At 37.9% G+C, this 12105-nt stretch overlaps 1 non-coding gene across 1 annotated transcript; it reads left to right on the forward strand.

The window, feature by feature from the left end:
• The first annotated feature begins 1393 nt into the window (after window positions 1–1393).
• On the forward strand, window positions 1394–1501 carry LOC112713205 (small nucleolar RNA R71). The gene has a single exon (XR_003158179.1). It is a non-coding gene; the product is annotated as a small nucleolar RNA R71 (small nucleolar RNA).
• The last annotated feature ends 10604 nt before the right edge of the window (window positions 1502–12105 follow it).

Genomic DNA, 12105 nt, shown 5'->3' on the forward strand with positions numbered 1-12105 from the left:
GGATAATGGATTCATCCATGCACTTCCCAGTCTCTAGGACTATGAAATCAGCAGGGATGTAATGGTTTTCAAGTTTTACTAGAACATACTCTACAAGTCCATAAGCTTGTTTTCTTGAATTGTCTGCCATCTCTAGTGAGATTCTTGCAGCTTGTACCTCAAAGATCCCTGGCTTCTCCATTACAGAGAGAGGCATAAGGTTTATGCTTGACCCTAGGTCACACAGAGCCTTCTCAAAGGTCATGGTTCCTATGGTATAAGGTATTGAAAACTTCCCAGGATCCTGTCTCTTTTGAGGTAATTTCTGCCTAGACAAGTCATCCAGTTCTTTGGTGAGCAAAGGGGGTTCATCCTCTCAAGTCTCATTACCAAATAACTTTTCATTTAGCTTCATGAATGCTCCAAGGTATTTAGCAACTTGCTCTTCGGTGACATACTCATCCTCTTCAGAGGAAGAATACTCATCAGAGCTCATGAATGGCAGAATTAAATCCAATGGAATCTCTATGGTCTCAGTGTGAGCCTCAGATTCCCATGGTTCCTCATTAGGGAACTCATTGAAGGCCAATGGACGTCCATTGAGGTCTTCCTCAGTGGCGCTCACTGCCTCTTCCTCCTCTCCTATTTCGGCCATGTTGATGGCCTTACATTCTCCTTTTGGATTCTCTTCTGTATTGCTTGGAAGAGTACTAGGAGGGAGTTCAGTAATTTTCTTGCTCAGCTGTCCCACTTGTGCCTCCAAATTCCTAATGGAGGACCTTGTTTCAGTCATGAAACTTTGAGTGGTTTTGATTAGATCAGAGATCATGGTTGCTAAGTCAGAGTGGTGCTGCTTAGAATTCTCTGTCTGTTGCTGAGAAGATGATGGAAAAGGCTTGCCATTGCTAAACCTGCTTCTTCCACCATTATTTTTGTTGAAACCTTGTTGAGGTCTCTGTTGATCCTTCCATGAGTGATTTGGATGATTTCTCCATGAAGGATTATAGGTGTTTCCATAGGATTCTCCCATGTAATTCACCTCTTCCATTGAAGGGTTCTCAGGATGATAAGCTTCTTCTTCAGATGAAGCATCCTTAGTACTGCCTGGTGCAGCTTGCATGCCAGACAAACTTTGAGAAATCAAATTAACTTGCTGAGTCAATATCTTGTTCTGAGCCAATATGGCATTCAGAGTATCAATCTCAAGAACTCCTTTCTTCTGATTTGTCCCATTGTTCACAGGATTCCTTTCAGAAGTGTACATGAATTGGTTATTTGTAACCATTTCAATGAGCTCTTGAGCTTCTGTAGGCGTCTTCTTTAGATGAAGAGATCCTCCAGCAGAGCTATCCAAAGACATCTTGGATAGTTCAGACAGGCCATCATAGAAAATACCTATGATGCTCCATTCAGAAAGCATGTCAGAAGGACACTTTCTGATCAATTGTTTGTATCTTTCCCAAGCTTCATAGAGGGATTCACCTTCCTTCTGTCTGAAGGTTTGGACTTCCACTCTAAGCTTACTCAATTTTTGAGGTGGAAAGAACTTTGCCAAGAAGGCACTGACTAGCTTTTCCCAAGAGTTCAGGTTTTCTTTAGGTTGTGAGTCCAACCATGTCCTAGCTCTGTCTCTTACAGCAAAAGGGAATAGCATAAGTCTGTAGACCTCAGGGTCAACTCCATTGGTCTTGACAGTGTCACAGATTTGCAAGAACTCAGCTAAAAACTGATGAGGATCTTCCAATAGAAGTCCATGGAAATTGCAATTCTGTTGCATTAGAAAAACCAATTGAGGCTTAAGCTCAAAGTTGTTTGCTCCAATGGCAGGGATAGAGATGCTTCTCCCATAGAAGTCGGGAGTAGGTGCAGTAAAGTCACCCAGCACCTTCCTTGCATTGTTGGCATTGTTGTTGTTTTCGGCTGCCATGGGTTCTTCTTGTTTGAAGATTTCTGTTAGGTCCTCTACAGAGTGTTTTTCCTTAGCTTCCCTTAGCTTTCGCTTCAAGGTCCTTTCAGGTTCAGGGTCAGCCTCAACAAGAATGATTTTGTCTTTGCTCCTGCTCATATGAAAGAGAGGAGAACAAGAAAATATGGAATCCTCTATGTCACAGTATAAAGATTCCTTGAGGTGTCAGAGGAAAAGAAAAATAGAAGGAAGAAGTAGAAGAATTCGAACTTATCAAGAAAGATGGAGTTCGAATTGTGCATTAAGGAATAGTGTTAGTCCATAAATAGAAGGATGTGGGAAGAGGGGAAGAAATTTTCGAAATTTAAGTAAAAGATTTAAAAACATTTTGAAAAACACTAATTGATTTTCGAAAACCAAGGGTGGAAAAGAAATCAAGTGATTTTTGAAAAAGATTTTGAAATTAGAAAGTAAAAAGATATGATTGAAAACTATTTTGAAAAAGATGTTATTAAAAAGATATGATTGAAAAGTTATGGTTTTAAAAAAGATGTGATTGAGAAGATATGATTTGAAAAACAATTTAAAAAGATTTGATTTTGAAAATTAATGACTTGGCTAACAAGAAAAGATATGATTCAAACATTAAACCTTCCTCAACAGAAAAGGCAACATACTTGAAATGTTGAATCAAATTATTAATTGATAGCAAGTATTTTTGAAAAAGGAAAGAAATTGATTTTGAAAACATATGATTGAAAAGATATGATTTGAAAAAGATTTGATTTTGAAAAATTTTGAAAACCTGAAAAAAATTTGAATTGAAAACAGAATCTTCCCTCTTGTGCCATCCTGGCGTTAAACGCCCAGAATGGTGCACATTCTGGCGTTTAACGCCCAAAGCACTACCCTTTTGAGCGTTAAACGCCCAGCCAGGCACCCTGGCTGGCGTTTAAACGCCAGTTTGTCTTTCTCACTGGGCGTTTTGAACGCCCAGCTTTTTCTGTGTAATTCCTCTGCTGTATGTTTTGAATCTTCAATTCTCTGTATTATTGACTTGAAAAGATACAAATAAAAAATATTTTTGGATTTTTAATGATGAAGAATAATCAAGATGCAACTAAAATCAAATAACAATGCATGCAAGACACCAAACTTAGCAGTTTGTATACTACTGACACTAACAAGTTGGGAGTGCATATGATAAACAACAAAAACACTCAAGATAAGAGAATTTAAAGATCAGAGCAAGTAAATCATCAAGAACAACTTGAAGATCACTGAAGACACATGAAAAATGCAAGAAGAACAGAAATATGCAATTGACACCAAACTTAAAATGAGACTCTAGACTCAACAAGAAACATAAAATATTTTTGTTTTTTTTTGTAATTTGTTTTGGATTTTTTGAAAATTAAGTGAAAAAAGAAAATAAAGATATCAAAATTCTTAATGAGAATTCCAGGAATCATGCAATGTTAGTCTAAAGCCTCAGTCTAAAGGAATTAGACATGGCTAGCCAAGCTTCAGCAGGACATTGCATTCAAGAGCTAAATTAATGAAGATCAATCAGCTTTGGTGATGATAAGAACATCACCTTGAAACACTAGAATTCATTCTTAAGAACTCTGAAAAAAAAATACCTAATCTAAGCAACAAGATGAACCGTCAGTTGTCCAAACTCAACAATCCCCGGCAACGGCGCCAAAAACTTGGTGCACGAAATTGTGATCTCTACTTTTCACAACTCAAATAATCCCCGGTAATGAATCCAAGAACTTGTTGCTCAATACCATGGTACACACATAATTTCACAACTTCGCACAACTAACCAGCAAGTGCACTGGGTCGTCCAAGTAATAAACCTTACGCGAGTAAGGGTCGATCCCACGGAGATTGTTGGTATGAAGTAAGCTATGGTCACCTTGTAAATCTTAGTCAGGCAGATTCAAATGGTTATGGATGATGTATGAATAAAACATAAAGATAAAGATAGAGATACTTATGTAATTCATTGGTGAGAATTTCGGATAAGCGTATGGAGATGCTTTGTCCCTTCCGTCTCTCTGCTTTCCTACTGTCTTCATCCAATCCTTCTTACTCCTTTCCATGGCAAGCTGTATGTAGGGTTTCACCGTTGTCAGTGGCTACCTCCCATCCTCTCAGTGAAAATGTTCAACGCACCCTGTCACGGCACAGCTATTCAGCTGTCGGTTCTCGATCATGTCGGAATAGAATCCAGTGATTCTTTTGCGTCTGTCACTAACGCCCCACAATCGCGAGTTTGAAGCTCGTCACAGTCATTCAATCATTGAATCCTACTCAGAATACCACAGACAAGGTTTAGACCTTCTGGATTCTCTTGAATGCCGCCATCAATTCTAGCTTATACCACGAAGATTCCGATCAAAGGATCTAAGAGATAAACATTCAACCCTTGTTTGCTTGTAGAACGGAAGTGGTTGTCAGGCGCTCGTTCATAAGTGAGAATGATGATGAGTGTCACATAATCATCATATTCATCATGTTCTTGGGTGCAAATGAATATCTTAGAACAAGAATAAGCTGAATTGAATAGAAGAACAATAGTAATTGCATTAATACTCGAGGTACAGCAGAGCTCCACACCGTAATCTATGGTGTGTAGAAACTCCACCGTTGAAAATACATAAGAACAAGGTTCAGGCATGGCCGAATGGCCAGCCTCCCAATGATCTAAGAACTAGACGTCCAAAGATGATCAAAAGATCTAAAATGATCCAAAGATGAAAATACAATAGTAAAAGGTCCTATTTGTAGAGAACTAGTAGCCTAGGGTTTACAAAGATGAGTAAATTACATAAAAATCCACTTCCGGGCCCACTTGGTGTGTGCTTGGGCTGAGCATTGAAGAATTTTCGTGTAGAGACTCTTCTTGGAGTTAAACGCCAGCTTTTGTGCCAGTTTGGGCGTTTAACTCCCATTCTTGTGCCAGTTCCGGCGTTTAACGTCGGGCAGTTTTGAGCTGATTTGTAATGCCGGTTTGGGCCATCAAATCTCGTGCAAAGTATGGACTATTATATATTGCTAGAAAGCCCAGGATGTCGACTTTCCAACGCCATTAAGAGCGCGCCAATTGGGCTTCTGTAGCTCCAGAAAGTCCACTTCGAGTGCAGGGAGGTTAGAATCCAACAGCATCTGTAGTCCTTTTCAGCCTCTGAATTAGATTTTTGCTCAAGTCCCTCAATTTCAGCCAGAAAATACCTGAAATCACAGAAAAACACACAAACTCATAGTAAAGTCCAGAAAAGTGAATTTTAACTAAAAACTAATAGAAATATACTAAAAACTAACTAAAATAGACTAAAAACATACTAAAAACAATGCCAAAAAGTGTACAAATTATCCGCTCATCAACTTACAAGAAACAACTAATTTTAAAATTTTTTGACTAAGTCAACCCAAATTTTCGAAATTTTGAGAGAAAAAAGGAAAAGATATTTTTTTTTATTTTTTGAATTTTTAATGATGAGAGAGAAAAACATAAAAATGACCCAAAACATGAAGATTTTGGATCAAAACACATAATGCATGCAAGAATACTATGAATGTCAAGATGAACACCAAGAACACTTTGAAGATCATGATGAACATCAAGAACATATTTTTGTAAAATTTTTGATGCAAAGAAAACATGCAAGACACCAAACTTAGAAATCTTTAATGCATGGACACCATGAATGCAAAAATGCATATGAAAAATAATAAAAGACACAAAACAAGAAAACATCAAGATCAAACAAGAAGACTTACCAAGAACAACTTGAAGATCATGAAGAACACCATGAATGCTTGAATTTTTGAAAAATAATGCATAAATTTTTACAAGCATGCAATTGACACCAAACTTAAAAATTGACTCAAGACTCAAACAAGAAACACAAAATATTTTTGGTTTTTTTTTTTATGATTTTATGATTTTTTTGGATTTTATTTTAATTTTTTCGAAAAACATATAAAAAAATAAGAAATCCAAAATTTTTTATAAGAATTCCAGGAATCTTTCAATATTAGCCTAAAGCTCCAATCCAAGGGTTGGGCATGGCTTAATAGCCAGCCAGCTTTAGAAGATATAAATCAGGCATGTAGCAACTGATATTCCAATTAACTTGCCTCTATACTGATGGTTTTGAAGCCTCAATCCAATTGAGTTATACATGGCTTTACACCCAGCCAAGCTTCAACATACTTTATGAAACACTAGAATTCATTCTTAAAAATTTTGAAAAATTTTCGAAAACAGGTGAGAACATTTTGAAAAATGTTTTGAAAAATTATATATATATATATATATATTTTTTTTTGAACACGTTTGAAAAGAAAATAAAAGAAATTACCTAATCTGAGCAACAAGATGAACCGTCAGTTATCCAAACTCGAACAATCCCCGACAACGGCGCCAAAAACTTGGTGCACGAAATTGTGATCACCAACAATGACGCCAAAAACTTGGTAGCGCTCTCAAACGTGAATCACACTTAGTCACAACTCCGAACAACTAACCAGCAAGTGCACTGGGTCGTCCAAGTAATACCTTACGTGAGTAAGGGTCGATCCCACGGAGATTGTTGGTATGAAGCAAGCTATAGTCATCTTGTAAATCTCAGTTAGGTGGATAGTAAATGCTATGGAGTTTTCGAATAATAATAAAATAGGAAATAAAGATAGAGTTACTCATGTAATTCAATGGTGGGAATTTCAGATAAGTGCGTGGAGGTGCTTGTCCCTGTTGGATCTCTGCTTTCCTACTGCCTTCCTTCAATCCTTCTTATTCCTCTCCATGACAAGCTATATGTAGGGCATCACCATTGTCAATGGCTACATCCCATCCTCTCAGTGAAAAAGGTCCAAATGCTCTGTCATGGCACGGCTAATCATCTGTCGGTTCTCGATCATGTTGGAATAGAATCCCTTGATTCTTTTGCGTTTGTCATCACGCCCAACAATCGCAAGTTTGAAGCTCGTCACAGTCATTCAATCCCTGAATCCTACACAGAATACCACAGACAAGGTTTAGACTTTTTAGATTCTCATGAATGCCGCTATCAGTCTAGCTTATACCACGAAGATTCTGATTAAGGAATCCAAGAGATATGCGCCCGGTCTAAGGTAGAACGGAAGCGGTTGTCAGTCACACATTCATAGGTGAGAATGATGATGAGTGTCACGGATCATCACATTCATCATGTTGAAGTGCAACGAATATCTTAGAATAAGAACAAGCGGAATTGAATAGAAAATTGTAGTAGTTGCATTGAAACTTGAGGTACAGCAGAGCTCCACACCCTTAATCTATGGTGTGTAAAAACTCCACCGTTGAAAATACATAAGTGATGAAGGTTCAGACATGGCTGAATGGCCAGCTGCCAAATGTGATCAAAAGATCAAAAAATACAATCCAAGACCTTACAATCAAAAGACACTGAATACAATAGTAAAAAGTCCTATTTATACTAGACTAGCTACTAGGATTTACAAAAGTAAGTAATTGATGCAGAAATCTACTTCCGGGGCCCACTTGGTGTGTGCTTGGGCTGAGCTTGAACTTTACACGAGCTGAGGCTTCTTTTGGAGTTGAACGCCAAGTTGTAACGTGTTTTTGGTGTTCAACTCTGGTTCATGACGTGTTTCTAGCGTTTGACTCCAGAATGCAGCATGGAACTGGCGTTGAGCGCCAGTTTACGTCATCTAATCACGAATAAAGTATTGACTATTATATATTGCTAGAAAGCTCTGGATGTCTACTTTCCAACTCCATTAAGAGCGCGCCATTTGAAGTTATATAGCTCCAGAAAATTATTTTCGAGTGCAGGGAGGTCAGAATCCAACAGCATCAGCAGTCCTTTGTCAGCCTTTTATCAGAGTTTTGCTCAGGTCCCTCAATTTCAGCCAGAAATTACCTGAAATCACAGAAAAACACACAAACTCATAGTAAAGTCTAGAAATGTGAATTTAGCATAAAAACTAATGAAAAAATCCCTAAAAGTAGCTAGATCCTACTAAAAACTACCTAAAAACAATGTCAAAAAGCGTATAAATTATCTGCTCATCACTGAATCACAATCTAAAAAGGTTCACCCAGTTAAAGTGTCTGTGCCATTTATGTATCCAGTAGTAATACAGGAAAATAAGGTGCTTAGGGTCACGACCAAGACTCTAAAAGCTGTGTTCAAGAATAAAAATGAACTGAACTAGGAGAATCAATAATATCATCTGGATTCTAGGTTCCTAAAGATGCCAACCATTCTGAGTTTCAATCAAGAGTGAGATGTCAAAATTATTCAGAAGCAAAAAGCTACTAAATCCCGCTCATCTAATTATAACTGAGATTCATTGAAAACTTTTAAATTTATTGTGTAAGTTGCTTGGGGACAAGCAATAGTTTAAGTTTGGTGTTGTGATGAGCGGATATTTTATACGCTTTTTGGCATCATTTTCATATAGTTTTTATTATGTTTTGTTTAGTTTTTATTAAGTTTTTATAGGTTTTAGTGTTAAATTCACATTTTTGGATTCTACTATGAGTTTTTGTGTTTTTATGCAATTTCAGGTAATTTCTGGTTGAAGTTGAGGAGTTGGAGCAAAAGTCCGATTTAGAGACAGAGAAAGCACTGCAGGTGCAGTCCAGATTTGACCTCCTTGCACTCGGAACAGCTTTCTGGAGCTACAGAAGTCCAAATGGAGTGTTCTTAATGGCTATGGAAAGCTGACTTTTAGAGATTTCCAGCAATGTATAATAATCCATACTTTGCTTCAGATTAGAAGGCACAAAACTGGCTTCCAACGCCAGTCTCCTGCCCCTTCCAGGCGTCCAATGCCCAAGGAGAATAGACCAGCGTCCAAACACCTAAGGAGGACCCCCTTGCCAGTGTTCAATGCCCTAGAGGCCTCATAGCACGTGGATCTCATCAAAGCTCAGCCCAAACACTCACCAAGTGGGCCTTAGAAGTGGATTTTAGCACTAAAAAGATTGTTTTACCCTTACTGGTCATTAGTTTAGTATTTAAAACAAAAGATCACTCTTTGTTAAGGATCTTCTGCCACTTTACACCATATTTTCATTTACCATATTGTATTTTCTATCAGTATGAGTTTCTAAATCTCATAGGTTGAGGGGAGGATCCCTGTTGAGTTTTATGAATTAATAAAGGATTATTGTTCCTCTTTAATCCGTGTTTGCTTCTCTATTCTAAGATGTATATTCGTTCTTCATCAATATGAATGCGCTGAACTGGCATAAGGTTATCACATTCTACATGGGTTCAGAGTGTGTCTTTCATCAGACAATGATGAACCATCAGCTTGATTGTGCATCCTTTAAACGACTAATCCACGATTTCATTGGGGACTTCTCGAGACACCAGTTCAGCCGATTACAGGAAGATTAGGGTATTTGTGGTAAAGGCTAGAACCCAAAGGCGCAACATCCTTTGATATGGAAGACTCAACCTTGTCTGTGGCATTTTAAGTAGGATCACCAAGGAGAATGAACTGTAGAAGCTTCACCCTCAATCAGAATGGATCCGCAATAACCCTGGGGTTTAGATTTGGAGGAGTATTAGCGGTTTCTCAAACCAACGTCAATCACATATATCCTGCCAAAGAAGAAATCATTCACAATTGAAGAAGACAGTAATACCAGAGTTAATCCAGAAGGACAAAGCAACTTCAATCCTTAATCATATTCCTATTAATGGTTACATTTAATTCACAAAATACCTTATACCTTTCTCTCATATTTCCTTTAATGCAATTAAACCTCAATCCACCAATTCTTCTATCCGCCTGACTAAGACCTGCAAGGTAATCATAGCTTGCATCAAACCACAATTCTCGTGGGATCGACCCTGACTCACTTAGGTATTACTTGGACGACCAGTGCACTTGCTGGTTCAGTTGTACGAAGCATGGGGATTTGTGCACCATACAGCAAAACTCAAAACATAACCCTTTCCAAATTTTAAAATCCTTTTAAAAATCCAAAGCATTCTAACAAGCACTTCAAACAAAATCTCCAATTTTATAAAAATTTGGGTAGCATCTCCTTTAAAACTTGGATTTTGCCACCCGTTTTGGGTCCTAACCAAACCATTTCTCAAACTCCTTTCAACTCAATTCCAAAATCAGACCAATTTCAATATTTCAAACCATTTTCATTTTAAATTCATTTTTCATTAAATCAAGCTCATTTTCAATATTAAAATTCTTTCCAACACTCAATTATTTTCCAATAAAGTCAACCAACATTTTCTCAAACTCTTTCCAATGGTTTAAACCCAAGTCATTCACAAATCTCAAATCGTTTTCCGAAATCAAACTAATTCTAACATCAAGTCGTTTTCCAATTCTCAAACTGTCCTTAATAAAGCATACAAATCAAAATTTCAAACCAATCTTTCATTCACTATCTGATGCATGAAAACGTGTCTCTCAACAAATTTCTCTTTGGCAAGTATACCGAATTGTCGTCAAGTAAAAACTCACAATAGAGTGAGGTCGAATCCCACAGGGATTGATTGGTCAAGCAACTTTAGTTGAAAGAGTATGCTAGTTGAGCTAAACAGAGTATAGTTGAGAATTGCAGAAAATTAAATGGCGGGAAATTAAATAGCAGAAAATAAAGTGTAGATCTTAGATGGGGATTTGAGGAAATGAGCATGTAAATAAATGGCAGAAAGTAAAGAGAATGGGTAAGATCAGAAATGGGGAATTAATTGGGCTCGGGAGATGTTGTATTCTCTGGATCAAATTCATTTTCATCTCTTCCTCAATCAAAGCATCTATTGATCTCCTTCGCAATCTTAAGTGATTGGGTTCCAATTCCTTGGCAACCCAATCTCTCTAAGCTTAAACAATTGCCCAATTCCTTGATTTAATTGCTCATGGGAAGAGATGAAGTGTGGTCACTTATTATACATGTATTTCCAAATCAAAGTGTTGGGAGGATTACATGTCACTATATCCACCCAGACCCCAATTTGGTCCAACATGAAAAAACATTTCTAGCATGATCTCCTCATCCCTTTTCCAAGGCTCAGAGGAGATCCAATTATGGAGAGTTTCTTTTCCAAGACAACTAACCAATTGAGTTAAGATCGAAAAGCTTTCCAGTAAATCAAAAGAGAAGAGAGAAGAAGAAGAATGAAAACTATAATTGATCCATCAAATTACAATAGAGCTTCCTAACCCAATGAAAGGGGTTTAGTTGTTCATAGCTCTAGAAACAGAAAATGGTAGAAAAGAATACATGCTTAGCTAAAAGTGCAGAAAAGTAAATATACAGAGGATAGTTCTCCAAAGTGCCAAGCCTCTCTATAGTTCAAAACTACTCCTATATATACTACTCTTCTTGATCTTCTAGTGAGTTCTCCCAGTCCTGGATGTGGGCCTTAGATCTTGAGTTGAAGCAGTTATAATCTTTAGTGGGCTCAGCTTGCAGAAAAGTGTGAGTTAGGCATGGGCATTAGTGATGTTAACGTTAAGTGAGATTGTGGGTTCGAGAACGTTAGTGGCAATCACCTTTTTCACTAACGTTCCAACCCCATATAACCCACGTTAACTCCAATGTTAGTAGTACTAACGTGACCACTAACGTTGCCTTATAAACCTTTGCAAGCGCTATTGAGACTCACCTTTTCCAATAACGTTGCCTTGTGCCCCTTGTCCCTATGTTAGAGTTCACGTTAGTGTAACTAACGTGGCTCTTAACGTGCGTATGCCTCATCTTCGAGAGTGTTAATGACACTTACCTTTGTCACTAACGCTCCAAGTGCCCCTACTCTCCACGTTAGAGCTCACGTTAATTAAGTTAACGTGGCCACTAACGTGGTAGTGAATGCCATCTCCAACGTTAGTGACAAAGGTGAGTGTCACTAACGTTGGCTCATAAATCTTAGCTCCACGTTAACTTTCACGTTAGTGGTCTTCACGTGACCACTAATGTGGGCAATGCTAGTTTGATCCAACGTTAGTGACAAAAGTGAGTGTCACTAACGTTGGCATTGTTCCTCTCTTCCACGTTAGAGTTAACGTGACTCTTAACGTGGTTCATTGCCACATTTTGGAGCGTTAGTGGTGTTCATGTTTACCACTAATGCTGGTGCTTTCTTTGTCTCCACGTTAACTACCACGTTAACCTAGTTTACGTGGCAATTAACGTGGGCTTATGATGGCTTCGCAGG

Source organism: Arachis hypogaea, chromosome 9, assembly GCF_003086295.3.
Source record: "Arachis hypogaea cultivar Tifrunner chromosome 9, arahy.Tifrunner.gnm2.J5K5, whole genome shotgun sequence".
NCBI lineage: Eukaryota > Viridiplantae > Streptophyta > Magnoliopsida > Fabales > Fabaceae > Arachis > Arachis hypogaea.